The sequence below is a fragment of the Sus scrofa genome, chromosome 8 (assembly GCF_054392235.1).
Source record: "Sus scrofa isolate SSC_HxYL_T2T_F1_AM1 chromosome 8, Sscrofa_HxYL_maternal_Yorkshire_Landrace_v2.0, whole genome shotgun sequence".
Lineage (NCBI taxonomy): Eukaryota > Metazoa > Chordata > Mammalia > Artiodactyla > Suidae > Sus > Sus scrofa.
In genome coordinates this window covers 133,504,909-133,521,473 of record NC_139390.1, presented here as the reverse complement: position 1 = coordinate 133,521,473, position 16,565 = coordinate 133,504,909, and the positions used below count along the sequence as shown (strand labels likewise).

Genomic DNA, 16,565 nt, shown 5'->3' with positions numbered 1-16,565 from the left:
TGGGATCCAAGACAGGTCTGCCACCTACACCACAGCTCATGGCAAAGCTGGATCCTTAACCCGCTGAGCAAGGCTAGGGATCGAACCCGCAACCTCATGATTCCTAGTCGGATTCATTAACCACTGCACCACAACGGGAACTCCAAAACCTTTATTTTTAATTTGTGTTTCAAAGTATAAAATTTGTAAAGTGAATCAATATCTAGTTATGTGATATAGTTATTTCTGTTTCATAATGGGGTTCATTATAACAGGGTACAATTTGTTTATCTAAAAATCAGCTCTTTCTGTAAGCATTTCAGCTAATTAAATTATATGACTAAAATGGTAGCAGCAGTATTACACCTCATCTATAAACTCTCAATAATCACTAAACATGCTTTGCAACATCAAAAATATGAAATTTTTGATAATCATTATTTCATAATCAGGCCCTTTTTATTTCTCTTCCAGCATTAACCTATTAAATTCTCTAGTGCATTGCACAATATGACTCTTCTGATTTACCAAGGTTCCAGGCTCTATTCTAAAGGCTTTATATATATATATGATATAATTTAATTCTCACAATAACCTAATGAAATTGGCAACTGTTATTTCTCTACATACAGGTGAGTAAACAGGCATGAGTATGTTAATGAATTCACCTGAGGTTACCTGGTGACTGAGTTACCTGAGCCAAGATCTGAGTCCAGTAGTTTGGCTTCAGAATCTACAGTTTTAATCAATATCATATATCATTTCTGTCACTTCTAGTGTCTGCTTTATATGTGTAGACGAGTAGGCGATCCTGTGCTTTGGATGTTTTTTTCTAGTAGCGATAATGTGTTTTAACTGAATGATGACAGTTTTTTTCCCTTGACCTCTGGAAGGTAGATTAGTAGTTGAGCAATACTGGCATGTCAACTCTGTGGTCGTATAAAAGAAGTGTGTGTGTGTGTTTCCCACCTGCACTGTGATAATTGAGAAGGTGCTGGGACCTCACCCTGCTAATGTCATTTGTTTAATTCTGTATCCACTTCAGTTAATTCATTTGGGCCACACACATGTTCACCATAATGTTCAAGTTTCTTTATTCTAATGCTTTCTTTAGGGGGAACTCGCCACCACCATAAGGATGTGTAATATACTTAATTTCAGTGTGTGAAAAATTTGATCATGGTATATTGGTGATATGATTGTGAAATTTGTACTCTGGAACATTTGCCAGCTAGTCTTAAGACTCATTTTCTGTTATGCATGTAGTCTTAAATCTACCCTGTAGTTTTAATTTTGGCAGTGATCATTCAGCATCCCACTGAATTTTCATTCTTAGAAAACCATAGGAAATGATATAGACAATGAAGATCAGGTGTCTACAGATTGGAAATTTATATATTACTGTCTTTTCAGCTATTTTATGATTTTCTCCCATCCATAATTGAAATAGAGTTTTTAAAATGATTTTGAGATCTACATATTTTTTGTCAGTGAGGGTTCCATTAGTGTTAAAAAATGTAGTAGGTGTCTCCACATATTAGATTTTGCATATATTTATGATTATGTTAAGATTGAAATGATATCAGAGATCTAGAATTTAATGTTCATTTTCTATTATGTTAAGTGACTATATTGAGTCCATGACATTACATATTCTCCCAAGGTCGGAGAAAATACCATATTTAAAAAGAAGAGCTGAAAAAAATAGAGATAGCTATATCCATGGCAACAGTGTAACACCCATTCGGAAGGGAGCAAGAGTGTGCAGACTAGATAGCTGCATGGCAACAGCAGGCTCGTAGGGAGGAGGAAGGAAAGTTTTGAACCAAGACTATAATAGGCTTTGTTGATGTTTTATACTTAGCCATTAATAAACCTAGTTGACTTTTAGCCTTCTGCAGTCTCGTGCACATCATATTTGTGAGTTTAATTAAAAAGAACAGTTTAAAAAAATTAGATGTGTGGAAAAAAATCAGTAAATGTGCACTTAAGGTTTGTGTTAGTATGAATATATGTTATTGGAAATTGAAAGCACATTATTAAGAAAGAAATTTTTTTTACAGTTCTTTGTTTCATATATGTGAGGAATTGAAATATGTATGTCTAAAATAACAACTCTCAAATTTAACAAGGAATAACTTTATTTCATAAATACTTTTATTTTTCTAATGTAAGTGTCCAGTGTGCATGTATGTACATCTGTGTGTGTGTGTATACATTTTAATATGCATAGATAAAAGCAGTGCTGCATTCTTCTGGGATAGTTACTACTCTTTAGGTAGTTCAGTATTTGGCTATTGTTGGAGATAGAGGTGGACATTTTAGATAGTCCTAGAGCAAATCTAATAAATCAAATTGCAATTTTTGAAAATGGTATATTGAAATTTTGAGATTTTAAGTTTTATACTTTGCAAATTAGGCTTTGTATCTAAGCTCCAAAGGAAAAGATAGGAGTTGTTAAAAAACACCTTTGAGTCCAATTCTATCCTATTCTTGCTGTAAGACACATCTCAATTCATCCATTTCTCTTCTGCCTATTCCTAGAGGGCTTTGTAATTTATCCTAAGGGATAATGTATAGCAAGCTCCTTAAAATGATTAAAATAGAAAGCGATTAATTCTCCTGAAAGATGATAGAATGTTTTCTGACCCTTTCAGTTGTTCTCATTTGAGACTTAGTGTTTACTCTGTGTATTTCCTTTCCTCCCTTTGCCTTATTTTTCTTTCCTCTTCTTCTTCCCTTCAACTTCTACCTCCTTTTAATGATGCTTGACTTAACCTACCTGAGTTATTTGAAACCTTGCTATAAAATGGATGTATAAAATTCAACTGTTATCTAAAGTTTGCTAATTAAATAATGTATCTGCTTAAAATCAGGAATATTTTCATGATATTTAACTACATTTTAAGTCTATACAATATTACTTATAGCTGTTAAAATTTATATCTATTCTTTTCTCACAAATGTAATTTATTCTTATATCTTAATATGGTAGTAAAATGGTCTCAAGTTTTTTTTTTTTTTTAGTTGCTGAACCCTTTCTTTAATGAAAGTATTATCTTAGCATAAAAAAGGATAAATAAATATATTTTAGTTGGAATGAAGGTTTCTGTGTATAGAGTTATGTTCTTAACTTGAATATAACTCTTTTAGAACTTTTGTGGATTTTTGTCACTTTTGTTTATCGCTATACCATTAGCACACAGAGAGGTATGTCAGACAAAGCAGGCTCATTATTCCCTGAGCCTTTGTAGGATTTATGTGGAGTATAGCTTTAAAAACAGGGTTCTTTATCCTGGTAGCAAGTGGTCCTGGATTTCTATCCTTCTGTAGCTAATGTCATACACATTAACAATGGAAGAAGTGGGGCTGCCAGAGAAATAGAGATAGGCAGACACACTTTAAAACAGTGTTAAAACAGTGTTAAAACTGCCTTTAACAGGCAGACACTATTAAAATATATATATGTGTGTGTGTGTGTGTGTGTGTGTGTACACACAAATATATGGGTGCATATCAATATTTGGACTTGTGTAATAGTAAAATTCCTCATAGAAACACAGGAACGTACTTCAATTTAGTGAGTGTCTAAGTTGTTTTCATTCTGTAAAACAGTAAAAAATCTCTTGAGTTTTCAACGATATTATTTGTAGAGATTCATGATACATTCTAGGCATTCTAGGAATGGCCTTGAAAACAGTCCAAAAGGGTAATGTTTATGGAGTTGGAGCTATGAGGGAAGGCTGGAGCACCATCATGCAACATGGGCTTCTCACTTTAATGATGTTTCCTCATATCTTGGGAAATGTTAGATGATTCATATATAATTTATCTTATGATATATGAAAATATTTCTGCTGAAAAATATGCCAGCTCAAATGTCATATTTTAGAATATCCAGTTATAAAATAGTCATGTTAGCCTTCCTGCCAAAAATGTTGATATTTGTGATTGGATGTGTCTCATAAACATTGAAGACAAAATATATTTAGGCTACCCTTTGATGTCACACAACTCTTTGATTATAAATCAAGATTTTGCCCACTTATGAAAATGGCTATATGACTAAATAGATATTCAAGTAGTTTCTATAAATTGTCAATATTTGTTTGGTATTTGGTTATTTAAAAATATTTAACAATTTAGTTAATTTTTAATTTTTACATTAGATATTTTATTTGTGGCAACATAGACTATCACTTGGAGTTACAAAAAATTGAGACATTCTTACATAATCTAAGGAAATAAAACCACTTTTTTTCCTATTATTATCTATAGTTTGTTGCAGCTGTGTTGATGTTACAAAAACTATGAAGTCCAAGTGTACAATCCTTAAAAGAGGAATAGGATTTGTAAAATACAGCTCTTTGTTGCAAAATTTTTTAGCTGCATTTTAAAAACAAAATTGATATCACTTATTTTTTATTTTAAAATTTTGGCATTTGGCAGTATTTAGAAGCCCTGTATGATTAGATTTCTGTAATTTTGAACATTTGTGTAAGTGTAGTCCTACTTTTTGCGTATCTTTTTTTTCAATTATGTAAGACTCTAAGTTATTAGGAGTAAAATACAAAAAAAATGTGTTATAAAGGTCACCATTTATATGTGTGTGTATGTATTTATATACACATACACACACATATATTCAAAATATATAGCTAATTTTCCCTTAAAATAAGTCCTTTAATACTTCACAATATGCCATTTGTGAAATGTCTTCCCTCTCACCACAGATAATGAAGGGTTTGCTTTGTGATCTGACAATTAAAATTCCTTTTTATGTGGTATTATTTTATATGATATTCTTTCAATGACATCCTCCAGGTAAGAGTCTATAATGACATTGAATTGTTTTTGATAATGTAATGTCTACATCCTTTTGTTTTTGTTATTTTTTATAAAGTGTTTCTACCTGATTGGGAAGCACATTTATCATTTTGCTACTTCACGATTTTCTTCTGATCTACAAGCTTGATTTTATCAGGGATATATATTTTTCAGTGTACTGATACTGAGCACACTGCTAATATTATCATCAAAGTGATCTGTACTATGTATTCTGCAGTATATTCCTTAAGGGAAATCTAGAATTGTAATATCAATTTAAAGTTCCTAATGTATTGCTATTAAAAATTAAGCTGTCAACACTCCATTTCAGTATTGGCAATGTAATGACAAAGACATATTGTTAAAATAAATGGGAATTAATTTTAATAAGTAGCTATGTACTTTAGCAATGCTGGCAGCCATAAAAATTTTTTTGAGAGAAAATATCAGGTAATAGCATGAAGAAAATATTAAAATAAAAAATATTTATTATTAAATTAAGCCATTGATTTATAATGATATTAAAACTTATCTATCAATTGCTTATATATATAAAACTGCTATTTAAATAAATGTAGTATTTATTGAGTAATTTTGAACTTATGCAAATATTATGACTGACTTCTGGAGATCAGGGAAGATAAAACAGTTACAGCTGTGGAGGACTAGAAAATTTAATTAATTTGAGATAGCCAGTCTCATATTTAGAAATGTGATGTAGAAAATGATTCATATTATATATATCATTAATTTGGTACTGCTGGCAATATAAAATGGAAATATATATCTGTTTATTTCTAATTGTATATATATAATATGCTTAAGGAAATGTAACAAAGCAGATGTTTGTGGTGGAATATAATAATTTCAGTGTACACTGTTATTGAATTGAGTCTGTTAATGTAACTGAACAGTTAATAGTAATTTACCCATGTATACTTCTGATTTTGATTATATTAATGTAAATTGTATTAAACACACACACACACACATATATATATAAAATTGTATATAACTTTCTCACTGTCCTAAGAATATCTCAACTTTAGCAATAAAGAAATATAGTAGAGATTTTGATTATATTAATGTAAATTGTATTAAACACACACACACACATATATATATATATATATATATATATATATATAAAATTGTATATAACTTTCTCACTGTCCTAAGAATATCTCAACTTTAGCAATAAAGAAATCTAGAAGTGTCCAGAAGTGGTCAATTCTGATAATTTTCTTCTTTCTTATGTCCCCAAATTATGTACTGTACTTCTTTATTTTGTATAGGAGATACCGTGAAATACAGTACAATAAAAACAACTGTGCATAAAAGAAAAGCAGGTGAGTTATGTGAAGGTTGAGCTACTCCATGAAGTGTATTTTTATACACCCTGATCTTATTCCCAGTGTGTCCTGCAGTGAACAACAGAGGGGAATGCTGGTTGAGGATTACTTGCCTTGACACTTCCTGGCTGATTAGAGTATTAGACCAGGGCAGTAGGAGAGTAAGCCATGTGGTGGTAGCTATCCCCCAGGTACAGAAACTTGAGTTAAGGGTATACTTAGTGGGGAGGGAGGAGGCTGGAAACATAAGTGGCCCTGGAAAACCCTCTCTGGTGGGCACTATTTTAATAATAATACAGGAGTAATTACCAGAATATGGAAAAGACAGATTATCTACTTTAAGAGTTTTCTCAGTTTAGAAGGGACCCTTTTTTTTTTTTTAACTTTTTTTTAAAAAATGCTTTAAAGTCTGTGGTATACATAAAAAATTCAACCTTCTCCTTTTGTGAACCAAATTCGCTAAAGTCAAAGCATACAAAGAATAAAAGACAACACATCTTTCAATATTTTGTTTGATTTAAAGAACCTTTGTTGTTGTTGTTCTTGTTGGAAGAATTATTATGTGTTTCTTACCAGTGCTACCTGGTGCTTAAATAGATTGTTGGGTCATCTGCCAGAAAACTCTAAAAGAGATCAATTTTTTCCCAAATCATTTTGCTGAGGGCAGCTGTTGATAGTGCTGTCAGAAAAAAGAAGACAGTTTTATGTAGGTGGAAGAGTTTTAGCTATTTTAGGTCATTGGCTCTATTGAAAAGCAGAAGAAAGCTTTGGATTCTCTGACTTTATATTTTCTCAATGTCCTGAATGCAGTTTTAGTATTTTCCTGAGGTCCCAATAGTATCCCCAGTACTCTAGTTACAGTAGTATCCCTGGGTCTGTCTGTAGTCAGCAACCACCTCCTTTATGTTGCCTCTGCCTCTCCTATCTCCACATGACCGTCTCCCCTCATCCTGAGGAAGGGGGAGAGTATAATCTCAATCAGCATGCCACATATTGAGTAGATTGAGCGGTAACCACCCTGGCTCTGAGGCTGCCAGTTCATATCACTGGCATTCTGCATTGCTCTGCAAGTCTTATTCCTGTTGAGCAAACCTAGGTATATGTTACTCCAGCAATGACACCAAACATCGAGTACCCCCATCTCAATGAAGCTCATGTAACATACATATTTAATTCAGTTCTTGATTTCTTGTCTCCCATGATTGTGTGTGTATGTGAGTGTGTGAGAGTGTGAGTGGTAGACCTGTCTCTTAACCCTGACATTGGAGCTCAGTCCGTGTTATACTTCCTTGTTGCTAAAATAATATTATCGAATCTCAGTAACTATTATAAAGATACAATTGGGGAGAAATTAGTAAGTACCATGAGTATATAGGTTTGTGGTCAATGAAGCATGAGGAGTGTTGTATACTGCAACTCTCTTTGTGGGTTCCCAGTGCACATTAGCATGTATTCTCAGTAGCATCACAATACTGGACACTGAGCCTTAATTCTGTTTAACCCAACAGTTTTCAAGTGAGTTTGCATACATAATAACTTTTATAGCATACTGGTTAATAATATAATGTTGATATGGTAGAAAGCTTGCTGTTTTGGAAAAACTCTGAACTAGGCAATTGGAAATGCTTATCTGTAAAAGTAGCTTTCTGCAGTAGTATGATACGGTTACCAGTATTTGAGATCCTTACATAGAAATCATGGTTTATTAAAAGTGGTCATTTATTTAATTTAACTATACTTCTTGTATGTAGCAGAGTCATTGGAAAAGGGACAGTCTGGGGATGGCAAACTAAAAAACATTATAATACGTTTTCTTTAAGTAATTTTCTTTTGTCTGATAGAAGCTCAGGGACTCTGATCTGACATGAGTCTGATTCCCTTCACAAAATATTCATCTGACCATCTTTTTTGTAGAGAAAGAATCCTTTGAGAACTAACTGGTAGAATTGTGTCCTGTTCCACTTCACAGTTATAAGGACTTGTTTTAATATCTAATAGACTCTACTTCTATTTTAGTAGATTACTATGAATGTCATGATTGTTGTCTTAAGTACTATAGTCTTTATGATTGGAATTTTTTTCAAATAAACTCTAAGGGAAAATACGTAGGGTTAATGTAAGTAGATTTCAGTAAGACATTTCAAAGGTCTCTTAATGTCCCTGTTGGCAAGATGGAAAGATATTGACTGATAATAGCCAGGCAGGATTATAATTGGTTGAAAGATCATATTCAGATAATCCTGAATTTTGGATTACTATTAATTGGAAGGTGGATAGAGTTCCAGTGGTTCATCATTGGACTCTATCCTTGACTGTCATAGTTTAAAATGTCATTGTTAACTTAGATAAGAATTTTGGAAACAACCTTTTCAATCTTGCAGGTGCTGTGAAGCTGGAAAGAATACTAAATATGTGAAATATGTTGAAGTACAAAATAGAAATTCCAGGAAACCGAGAAAAATAGTAATACTAGTTGAAGATTGTCAAAATGTGTAACAGTTAACTCTAAAGTCTTCTGTTAAAAACTAGCATCAGTAAAAAACAAGTGCACAGTTACAGATAAGGATACATTTTATTTGACTAAAAAAGAGTTAGTTAAATGCACATTTAACTCAACTATGAAATGGGTGGGAGAGATAAACTAACGTTAATTGAGTGTGTACTACATATGTACCTTGGGCCAGTGACTTTCACATACTCAGCTAATTTATCTTCAAAAACAAACTAATGAGGAAATTCCCATTGTGGCTCAGTGGTAATAAACCCAAACAGTACCTGTGAGGACATGGGTCTGATCTCTGGCGCCACTGCTCAGTAGGTTAAGATCCAGCATTGCTTCGAGCTGCGGTGTAGGTTGCAGACATGGCTTGGATCTGGTGTTTCTGTGGCTGTGGTGTAGGTCAGCAGCTGGAGCTCGGATTTGACCCTTAGCCTGGAAACTTAGATAGACCGTATGTGCCACCCTAAAAAGCAAACAAACAAAACAATTAATGAGATCAAAATTACTGTAAATAGTACACTTAGAAAATAAAATGAAAATAAATAATCTGGCCCAAAACATTCAGCAAATAAGTGTCAGAACTGACTTTTATTCCCAATTCTATCTGTTGGATTTCATGGTGTTATCAATAAAATAGGAAACTGTAGGAATAGGGAAGAAAGTGAAAAAGTTAACTCTGCCTTGATCTGACTACATCTGTTTGTTGTTTTTAGGTCTGGCCATAGATGCAGATGGACATTAATAGAATAGGTCAACTCCAGAGGAGCACCGACAAAATAATTTTGTATAATGTGCATTTAATTCAGTTTGGGCCTGTGTATTTTAAATAAGAAAACAATTTTGGTAGTATGTGGCAGATGATTTAACAAAATTCAAAAGCTATTATCCTAAGGAAAAATTAGATTTTTTTTTTCCCTCCAGTTTGCCTCTACAGGGAAAAACTAGGATTAAGAAAGGAATCAGGAAAGTTGTAGATTTTAGTCAATGTAAGACAATAATTTTTATATACTGCTGCTTTATTTTTTATCCTGTTATAATATACTCTATATTTTTATCCTGTGTATTTCCTGTTTTTCTCACTGCTATGAAAATTCCATAATGTTAGGAATTTATGTCTGCTTAACAATGCCAATATTGGTGCCAAAAATAACACATGGGATGAAATAGGTGCCTAATAAAATTTGTTGAATGAATAAAATCAAACCAGAAATTTTTGGATTCATTTTGATCCTAGCAAATAACATTTTTCTTAATAGCAAATAGCATTTTCCTTGCTGTTAACTAATGAAATAAATAATTGGTACATTCATTAATTCATAAAATTAATGTAATTTAATGTCAAAGAAAATTAGATTTTCTAAAAGTCATGTTAGAAATAGTGACCCATAATGATTATTAATCTGTAAGCTTCTATGTGGAATATAATGTGAAACATTTTATACATTATGATGTTATATATTGTCTTTAAACTGTTTCATAGAGTTGTGAACTCTGAAGTTCAACTGCTATGCAGTGTACTTGCTAGCTGTGTGATCTTGAACAATTCATGATTCCTGGGTTTTTCGTGTGTTATTTATTTATTTATGGCTGCACCTTCAGCATATGGAAGTTCCCAGGCTAGGGGTCACATGGGAGCTGCAACTGCAGACCTATGCCATAACCACAGCAACGCTGGATCCAAGCCACATCTGTGGCTTGTGCCAACGGCAGTTTCATACCCCACGGAGCAAGGCCATGGATTAAACGTGTATCTTCACAGCAACTACGTCGAGTCCTTAACCTGCTGAGCCACAGTGGGAACTTCTGTTTTCTGTTTCTTCAAATAAAAGTATTAGTACCTACCTCATGAATTTAAGTATTAAAAGCTATAATGTATGTGGTAAAGTGAGTATAACTAGTCAGTAATATTATCAACGTTAGTAGTAAATAATAGTGTCACTCTTTTTGTCTTTTTTTTTTTTTTTTTTTGGCTGCACCCTTGGCATATGGAAGTTCCCAGGCTAGAGGTCCAATCAGAGCTGTAGCCGCTGGCCTACAACACAGCCACAGCAAGGCAAGATCCTTAACCCACTGAGTGAGGCCTGGGATTGAACCCATGTCTTCATGGATGCTAGTTGGGTTCGCTAACCACTGAGCCACAATAGGAACTCCAAGTGTCACTCTTACTATGGCTACTGACTATTTAGATTATCTACTGTAAAATATTAAATATTGAGATTTATAATAATCACAACGTTTTAGAGCTGCTTCCTGGGGCTTTGCTCCCAAAACTCATAATTCCTTTCACCTGCAAATAGTAAAGGAAAATGGTAGAAGTTGGGATAGAAGGAGGGCTGAATTTGACCTCAAGGAATGTATATTATCTCTGTACCCATTTTTGTTCTCTCACTTACTGCCTTGGTCTTCAGTAGGTACAACCCGTTTTTTGTGCTTGTGTTGTTTCTCTTGAAGGGTTGAAACATAATAGCAAGTTGAGTTGCCACAGGCTGCTTTGCTGCAAAAGACTAGCTGGCACACTCCCACTGTAGTATTTTTTTTTTCCTTTTGTGAAAAGATTTCCACACTGCTACTGCTGCTGAAATCAATCTGAAATAGCCATTTGAAAAAAAATGACCCTCCCTCAGGCCATGGTATCTCTGTCATGGTGTCTTTATCTTCACTCTATTTTTGAAAACTGTACAGTTTGTGTGTGTGTGTGTGTGAAACTTTTTTCTGTTTTATGAAAATGTACCACTGGTGACTACCAATAGGAATCAATGTGACTTTAGTGAATTGCAGATTTACCTTGGCTGACCTAAGGCACACTTCATTTATCTAGCCTGATCATTTATCGTCTTTTAAAAAATCTTGCTTTTTAGGAGTTCCTGTCGTGGCTCAGTGGTTAAAGTAAAAAATCTTGCTTTTTAAAAATTGTATGTCTTATCATGGACCATTGCAGTGTAAATTACTTGCATGATAACTATTTATTTCCAGATACTTGTGTGAATTACCAGAGAAAACAAATATAAAAACAAAGATAAGGAATTCCCCTCATGGCTCAATGGTTAATCAATCCAACTAGGAACCATGAGGTTGCGGGTTTGATGCCCGGCCTCACTCAGTGGGTTAAGGATCCGGCATTGCCGAGAGCTGTGGGTGTAGGTCGCAGACACGGTTCAGATCCCTTCTTGCTGTGGCTGTGGCGTAGGCTGGCGGCTACAGCCCCGGTTGGACCCCTAGCCTGGGAACCTCCATATGGTGTGGGTGTCGCCCTAGAAGAGAAAAACAAAGATAATCTCTTATGCTTTTATATAACTTCAGTAGTTACCAAATTAGAATATTAATACTGATACAATACTACTTCTCTAAACAATAGGCACCATTAAAATATTATTTTTCCCCAGTAATGACATTTATAGGTAAAGGAAAAAAAACCACTGCTGCCTTTCATTTGGTAAGTGCCAAGACAACATTAAAAGTGTTGTCATTGTGTATCCGTGTACTTTTGATTGATGGTTTTATTTAAATGATGTTGAGACAAACTAGTAATGCCATAGTTTTTAATCCTTTTTGTGCCAGACTGCTCATTCCTCCTTTCAGGCCCCATTGGTTTGAAATGTAGTATGTGATTACATCTGAGTTCTTCAGATAAAGCTCAATTAAAGGATAAGTAGAAGTGTGAACAGAGTTATTATTTTCCATTAGAGTTTTAAACCATGGTAGAGACTATAATTCTGGGAACAAGAAACTGTAAACAGCTTTCTTCTTTTAAAAGGGTACTTACAAATTGGAGTTCTGGTCGTGGCTCAGTGGTTAGCAAACATGACTGGCATCCATGAAGACGTGGGTTCAATCCCTAGCCTCACTTGGAGGGTTAAGGATCCGATGTTGCCGTGAGCTATGGTGTAGGTTGCAGACGCGGCTTGGCTCGGATCCTCCGTTGCTGTGGTTGTGGTGTAGACCGGCAACTACAGCTCAGATTAGACCCCTAGCCTGGGAACCTCCATATGCTGTGGGTGTAACCCTAGAAAAGACAAAAAATAAATAAATAAAAAGCTACTTACAAATTTACTTAAAATACCCACTCTGTTTTTTGATACAAAAAGTATTTTGTAATATGAATAGGACAAATGAGCAGGTAAAGTGCAGTAAGTATAACAACATGATTTTATGTAAAAATATTTTTTGTATTTAAGTCTTAGATCTTGAAAGACTGGCAGTATCTTAATACAGCTGATGCTAAGGAAAGCACCAATAAAGTCATTTCTCAAAATAATGCTTTTTTCTCTTTATTATTTTTTTATTGAGGTGTAGTTGTTTTGCAATATTTGTTTCCAATATATAAAATAGTGATTTACTATTTCTATAGATTTACTCCATTTAAATTTGTTACAATTTTATGAGTATATGTCTTTGTGCTGTACAGTATATTCTTGTTGCTTATTTTATACATATTAATTTTTGTTTCTTAATCCTATAACCCTATCTTGCCCTCCCCATTTCCCTTTCTCCACTGGCAATCACAAGTTTGTTCTCTGAATCTGTGAGTCTGTTTCCGTTTTTGCTATATACATTCCTTTGTTTTATTTTTAAGTGCCAGCAGAGTATTTGTCTTTGTCGACTTATTAAGCAAAATGCTCTTAGGTCCATCCATGTTGTTGCAAATGGCAGAATTTCATTCATTTTTATGGCTGGTTATCAAAATGATACTTTATAATAGTTTTATTGAAGAAATTAAAACCTAACTTCTCTAAATATAGATCTTTATCAAATTTCTTGTTGCTCCATCATGGCTTTCTCTTCTAATCTTATTCTGCCTTACTAGGCTACACAACCTCTTTTTTTTTTTTTTTTTTTTTATTTTCCCACTCTACAGCAAGGGGATCAAGTTATCCTTACATGTATACATTACAATTACTTTTTTTTTCCCACCCTTTGTTCTGTTGCAACATGAGTATCTAGACAAATTTCTCAATGCTATTCAGCAGGATCTCCTTGTAAATCTATTCTAAGTTGGGTCTGATAAGCCCAAGCTCCCGATCCCTCCCACTCCCTCCCCCTCCCATCAGGCAGCCACAAGTCATAACCTCTTATCTGTAAAGATACACACGTGTTGTACATAGAACAGTAGTGAGAGAAGGAACTTAAGTGGAAGAAAAAAGGAATATGAAAATGGAGAAAGAAGATATACAATGGAGGCAAAGCTCAACTGCTCAACATGTAAATAAAGAATAAAGAACGAATGGAAATATGCAAATGAATGAATAGATTATAAATGAATATTCATAACTAAATGAGAATACCGAAGGAACAAATTGTAACTGGAAACAAAAAAAGAGAGATAATGCTCAAAAATACATAATGAATTAGAAAATATGGAAAGGAGAGTGACTGGTCTTGAAACTGGCATGATAACACAATGGTAATTACTGTATCTGATATCTGAATTTTTATTTCCTAAATCTCACTTCCCTCAACTTATGTGTAATCAGCATAATCTGAGTATTACTAAATTTAGTAATCTAGAACAGTATTAAACATATTTGTATGTGGTTTAAAGTTAACTATATAGAGAGATATTTGTCCTGTATAATTTCCTGCCTCATTTTCAGTTTTCTCCATGTTTTAAAAATTTCTTTAAACAGTTATTGTTTTATTCAAATAAATCCTAGAAGCAGACTGGCTGGGTCAAGTTCTCTCTTTTTATAAAATTTGTGATTAGTTTCTTCAGATAACACACTGTTTAAAGAATTTAAAGACAAACACGATACTGCTACTGTTTCTTTTTAAAATTTTTTAAATTTATTTAATGGTTTTTATTTTTTCCATTATAGTTGGTTTACAGCATTCTGTCAATTTTCTGCTGTATGGCAAAGTGACCCAGTCACACATACATATATACATTCTTTTTCTCACATTATCCTCCATCACGCTCCATCATAAGTGACTACATATAGTTCCCCAGCTCATTGCTTATCCATTCCAAAGGCAATAGTTTGCATCTAGTAGCCCCAGATTCCCAGTCCACCCTACTACCTCCCCCTCCCCCTTGGCAACCACAAGTCTGTTTCTTAATACTATTTTTGTGTTGAAATAAGAATGTTTTTTGTTAATTTTCCCCATGAGGATTTTTTTTTGGAAATACAGATAGAGATCTCTGTTTCTGTCTATATCATTTAATGGTAATAATAGCAGGCTGGATGCCATAGATTAGCCAAAATTTGGAACAGTTTTATATAATCTGCATCCTTAGAAATTCAGTAGTGTTTATATAATCTGCATCCTCAGAAATTCAGTAGAATTTATATTTTATTTTTGCAGAATGCACCTGCCACTTGACAGTTAATGCATACTAAGCAAATTCTCAGGACATTTTTTGAGAGAGTACAGTTGAATTCATAATTGAATTTAGTACCTGAATTCATAATTGGGAGATATATCTAACCCCCAAACTAGAAGAACTGATATGAAGAACATCATCTTTCATATGTAATGGTCCGTTTGAAAAAAAATAAAAGAATATTGGCCATCTGAACATAGATCAGAATAAAAATATCTGGATATTCGTACTTATGGAATTTTTATGTTAGAATCTGGTGATTTAATGAAATGCTTTCTCAGATATATTTCTACGTTTAGTGTCGGTCATTTTGAATAAGAATAATTTGAGTTTATCTGCTTCAGCCACCATGTTTTCAAAAACTAGGAAACCAAGGCACAAAAGGTGATTTGGTTTGTGCATGGTTATTTAGTGAGTGAGTGGAAATACCACTGATCTCTCTTACACTATCTGCTATGTTTTATGTAATACCTCAGTGCCTAAATATTCAACTTTAATTTTTGCTTCAGTGAACATTATCAGAACAGTATTTGCATTTGTAGTGCTATAGATAACCATCTGCTATTTCACATTTTTTCATAACATGTCATGATTTCTCAATTATTTTCATTCGCTGTTATCTATACTTCTTCACTTAGCTGAAAAGTGAAGTGGTTATTTCCATTGATTTTATTTGAGGCGTCTACTTATGTTTAGTAGGATGACATAATTTAATCAAATAATATACTGATTAGTGTAGAGTTGATAAATTCCAAGATAATAGTATCCACTAGTCATAAATTCTGGACAACATTTTTTCACAGAGGCAAACTTCCTGAACTTGTCTTCCATACTGTGGTATGACTCATTTTGGGGTGTGTAGTTCACTGATTACAACGTGCATAAAACTCCCTACTGATATTTAACTGGAAGACTATAAATGCTTTGAACCAGGACTGATAAACAACCTCTTTTAAAAATGAAAATAGTTATAGGTATAGCCTGATTAAACATAAACTTCCAAATCTCTACACTAAATAGTAGGTTTTTTTAAAGTTTATTCAGTTTCTCTGAAGTCTGGCCTGAAAGAATTATTACTGTTTTCTATAATTACATGCACTCTCAATAAACATTTATTTTGACTTGATATAATTACCATTTGGAATTCTTAATTGAAATAAATTTGTTTATGTAAATCAGTGTACTTCTTCCCACATAATTTCTTTTTAATAGCCATGTTATTTTAAAAATTTATTTTCCTCTTAAAGTATAATTTTGCCATTTTTCATTTGTCTAATTCTACTTCTAGCCTTCCTCCCAATAATTTATTTTTCATTTGTTTATTCTCAGTGTTCAGCGGTAATGAAAAGTAATCTATACTTCATTCTGTCAGTGATATATTTGATGGGATTAACAAAATCACTAACCTATATTAAAATTACAAAGTGATTTCAAGTTTTAAATCAAATGAATGTTGTTGATAATATTTTATTTAAAATATAATATTTAAAAAATAAAATATATAGTGTTTACTCTCATAATGATTCAAAAATATTAGCTTGAATGTCCACAAATTTTGTTGCCATACTCACTAATATTAGGGATTATT

General features: G+C 33.2%; 1 protein-coding gene and 1 long non-coding RNA gene across 8 annotated transcripts in view; both read left to right on the top strand.

The window, feature by feature from the left end:
• Positions 1 to 16,565, top strand: part of GRID2 (glutamate ionotropic receptor delta type subunit 2) — a 1,344,144-nt gene that overhangs the window by 72,409 nt on the left and 1,255,170 nt on the right. The window lies entirely within an intron of this gene.
• Positions 6,510 to 12,692, top strand: LOC146401063 (uncharacterized). Its single transcript, XR_014813376.1, has 3 exons — positions 6,510 to 10,590; positions 10,813 to 11,701; positions 12,448 to 12,692. It is a non-coding gene; the product is annotated as an uncharacterized LOC146401063 (long non-coding RNA).